Source organism: Sinohyriopsis cumingii, chromosome 7 (assembly GCF_028554795.1).
Source record: "Sinohyriopsis cumingii isolate HCF-2022 chromosome 7, ASM2855479v2, whole genome shotgun sequence".
NCBI classification, from domain to species: domain Eukaryota; kingdom Metazoa; phylum Mollusca; class Bivalvia; order Unionida; family Unionidae; genus Sinohyriopsis; species Sinohyriopsis cumingii.
In genome coordinates this window covers 2210-7059 of record NC_142967.1, presented here as the reverse complement: position 1 = coordinate 7059, position 4850 = coordinate 2210, and the positions used below count along the sequence as shown (strand labels likewise).

Below are 4850 nucleotides of genomic sequence, written 5' to 3'. Positions count from 1 at the left end.
CTGCGAGTTGGACATTAGACTGGGTCTGTTGTTTTAAAGGGTTTAACGCCAGTTTTCAGAATAAGATAGGATATACATGCAGCCAGTAATAATGGTGGAGGAAGAACCCAGGAAAAACCCAGAAAGGACCACCGACCCACGAAAAGCTACTGGCAAGCTTTCTCACATGCCCACATCGGCCGAGCCAAAGACTCGAACTCACGCAGACAGAGGTGAGATGGCAGTGATCCGTAACGTTGAGCGCTTTAGCCAACATGGTCACTCTCTGCCCCGACTGGGTCTGTATTATGGTCTGGATTGTTTCAGAATTCTTTATGGAGGTTCATCCATGGGAGGATGAATTCTCATTATAAGGACATGGGCAAATATGCTATGAGACACAGATATGTAAAAAAAAAAAAACATTGCTGGTAACTGTTTTATTTTTCCTTTAGTAAAAGATGGTGTAAGGAATTCTGCACTACAAATTGTGGCAAAATCATCTCTAAGCGTAAATCCTTTATCACCAAGTATCTGGTCTCCTGGCATGTGATACTGTGAACCAATAAAGCCTGACTAGCGAACTATTTTAATGTCTGAAGCCCTGCCTCCCCATGCATTAGATATGAAATATATGGACCCAAGAGGTGAACAAGAAATACAAACTTTAACTGTGCAGTGTATTTTGTATTAACTATAACATTGTGCACTTGCCAATAAATAATAGGTTCTTCAATGAATATTTCAAAGCAACCCATTATTGAAGTCAGACGAGGGAGTTTGAATTTGCACATTGGCGGTATTGTGCTGAATATTGTCTCTCTATCAGTCCACTTGATTATGAATCCAATTTTGGCATGCATGAGATCAATCCATTTCCAGAAGGAGTCAATTGTCGTTGATTAGGGAGTTCCTTTTACATATGTAAGTAACTTAAAAGACACATTATGACGTAGTTTCACAAGTGTTAAAAAATAGTTGTTCCTTTAGTGGCAGGCTGGCATGATTTGACCATTTACTTGTAATGCAGGTACTTAAAAAGGTAAACAGCTTTAAAAATACATCCCAGCTAATGCCAGTCATTATCTGGCAGGCATCATTGTTTCTTTCTACAGAAACTGATGAAAGAGAGGTAGCACTAATTATTTGTTCCAAACTTGATATTTTCTGTAAGGCGTCATTTCTTTCTTTTCTAAGATTTTCGATTTCCATATACAGCATCTCTCTCTCAGATTTTTCCAATGGTTGTTTCATTGGCATCAGTTGTGGTGCAGTTGAAATAGACTCAACTTCAGGTGACTTTGTTTCCAGCTGCTGAGATTCCTCTTCCAAAGTATCATTGTTATCTGACAAAGTACAAGATGGTATCTCCAGTTGTGAGGTGTCATCTATTAACTTCAACTTCTTCCTTGCCTGTCATGGTTCAGCCAATTTCACTGTTAAAAGAGGCATATGTATTACTCATGGGAACAGTATGAAATTTCACAAATCTCAATATTTATTGAACAAATTGTTCATCATGATTCATTTAAGGTTATACAATCTACAAACTTGCACCAATGTTTTGTAAATTGGCGTGCAGATTTTATACACGAATCTATGCAAATCTGTAAATCTGTTTAAAACAGAAATCTTAAATCAGCTGTACAAGGTCATAATACTAATAGACACACAAGAATTGATTACATCAAATATATATATATATATATATATATATATATATATATATATATATATATATATATATATATATATATATATACATATACCTGCACTACTTGATCGCTTTGCAGGTCGTTTAAAGCGGCCAACCCTTTACTTTTGACATTTCTTTCCCATCAACTTGTCTACTTGTGGTGGTGCTTGGAAATATAGAGGGCACATAACCTGGATGTGATGAGTCATTGACATTTAGACCTGAAAAATTAGAACAGAAAACTTATTTCAGATGTAGATTGTTGTTCTGCACTATCACGAAATTTATTGCAGAACTGCAGTTTAGTGTTGGGAACGGGTATTAAGTGAAACGAAATTGACTTTAGGGTGGGGTAGAACCCGCTATAGTAAACAAATTTTAATTCCATTTCTCATCATTTACAGTAAATCAGATAACGGTTTAAATGAAAGGAAATAAATTAGCATAATACTTACCAGTAATGAATTGTGCTGAACAAACGTAACAGTGTCCGGATCTTGGAGACCAGGGTTTACTTTTGTTGATACTGCCGTCAGGATTTAGCTTCGCTCTGCTAGTTGCATGTAACCATCTTTCTCTTCGTAAGCTTTTACTTGGTATTACATAAAACGTTAGATCCTGATTTTTCCTTTTGTTGGAAGTACAACCTGTTACACAAAAGCTCTTAGGCATTTTAAATAAGATATGTGATTACTTGTTTTCCCCCAAACAAATATGGCGGCCGCGTTGTGATGAATGTTACGTGATAATTCCCCGTATGTCCGACTGCAAGGTTTAAATCATTAAAATTAATTGACCCCCTCACCCAATGAAACAGGTCACGGGTCAGACTTTGTTAATTTGTATTTAAATTTATTTTTAACCCATGGAATGACAAGTGATTGCAATGATTATTAGTGCATCTATTGTTATGGAATAATTTTGTTGGAGATATCAGGGTGGAAGTTAAAGACATGACGATCTATTTTCCTAATGCGGTTGTAAGACGTATTCGCTTAGGAAACAAGTTTAGAGCTAGAAATTTAAGTCCTTCGAACATTTCATTTTACATACGGCATTCGCGTTCGCGTTATTATTATTATTATTAGATCTTGTCATTTAATACTGTAATAAAAAGGCGTACAATTCAAGCATCCGTTCTTTCAGATGGCTTTTATGCGGAGAGTTGGTCGATTCGTCGGCGTGGTTAACGATCAGTACAATTTGGAAGAATGGAAAGGAAGGATCGAAAGCAAAATTAAGGTAAAGTACACTAATCTTCTTTTTAATTATCTATTAAATATTTTATCATTTTATCCAGTCCGACAATCATGCCTGTTCACTCGACTGTACTCCGAATAAATCAAGCTTCCTGCCAGAGGATAGTGGGTTCAGTTTTTTAATATTTTATGGCAAAAGTACCAGTATTAGAATACAATTATATTTGTTTATTTTACCCGTCAATTTGTGGTTATAGGTCGAATTTCCTCGTTTGAAGGTCGTCTTATTGTATAGCCATTATGGCCCATTTCCTCTGTCGTCATATTATATAGCCATTACGGTCCATTATCTTTTTAGTCTTATTATATAGCCATTACGGTCCATTTCCTCTGTCGTCTTATTATATAACCATTACGGTCCATTTCCTCTGTCGTCTTATTATATAGCCATTACGGTCCATTTCCTCTGTCGTCTTATTATATAGCCATACGGTCCATTTCCTCTGTCGCCTTATTTTATAGCAATTGTGGTCCATTTCCGAGACATATCTTGGTTAACATAAATGTATTTATCAAAATATTAGATATATAGATTTAGATAATCCAGAATGAAATGTTCGCATAATTCTTTTCTTCATCAGTTACTCAGCTGTCTGACAAGTTTTCAAACATTTTTAATCTTCGCACGTCATTGAAACCTCGAGACCAACGCTAAATTTGCTAACTTAATCACACTGATCACTCCATATATGATACTTTTACAAGGTTTGCTATAATTGACCTAGTGTAGAGATTAAGATGCAAATCTATATTCCTTTTCTTTCAGCAACTTCTCCAAACCACATTCCACAATTAACATCGTAAACCACAAGTTTTATTGGTTTCGAACTTATGTTTTAAGGTAATGCAAGTGCAACACTACGTAAGCCCGTTAGCGTCAGTTTTTCTTGCATCTCGTACTTACGACTTAGTATTTCCTATGTACCACTTATTATCCCGTAATTACGAGATATTTTGTAATTACGAGATAGCAATTCGTGATTACGAGACAACTAAATTGTATCCCACCTTGTGAAAAGCGTCTTTAATCGAGCTGGTTAAAAAAGTTAAACACACACACACACACACACGAGTGTTTGTCTGTGTGTCTCTGTGGCTGTGTACATGCAAGTGTGTGTCTGTGTTTTCAAATTGGAGCGAAGACAATATGCGGGAAAGGTTCAATGGGATTTAGCCCAATATGCCCCCCACTCCGTATCTCCCACATGTATGAAATTGTCAGAAATCTATTCGAACAGTATCTTGATATAGATGTCTAATGAAATGTCTTTCATAAGTCCACACAGACTCTAGTTCCAGCAGTCTGCACTCAAAACTGAGAGAGAGAGAGAGAGAGAGAGAGAGAGAGAGAGAGAGCGCTTTTGTACCGAGTTTGCTGGCAGAAGCAAAAGAATTATTACAAGTTTTTACGACCATAGTCACAAACTTAATAACAGAAAAGAGGCAAAACCAAAAAGTCTTGTAAAACTTAAGAACCAGTTTAATTATCAATGTTATAAAGGAAAATGTGAGAGGAACTTGCAGTATTATTTCATGAAATGAATATAAAAGTAATCGTTATAAAGGTTTATGAAAGTCCTAAATAAATGATAAGTTCCTTATAAATTTCAAATCCGGAAATGTACTGGTCCTCCAAAATCCGTGACGTTATCAAGATGGCCTTATCCAGTTCTAAAATATTATAGTCCGAATAATGAGCACTTTCTATTTCCGCTGAACAGTCGAAACAAAATATTTTTTCCTCTCGAATAATATCTATGAAACAGGATTGTAACCGAATAGATTTTTGGGCCGAGTGAAAAAACCAACACAATGTGAGTGAATGTGAGTTTATGAAATGAATAAATATTTACGACAATCTATACGCAAATAGACTCACAAACCCATCCATTACACTTACATGATACAAGACTACC

At 35.9% G+C, this 4850-nt stretch overlaps 1 pseudogene; it reads right to left on the bottom strand.

Annotated features, from left to right (window-relative positions):
• Nucleotides 1–312: 312 nt before the first annotated feature.
• LOC149794616 (uncharacterized) lies at nt 313–1896 on the bottom strand (annotated as a pseudogene).
• Between the last annotated feature and the right edge of the window lie 2954 nt (nt 1897–4850).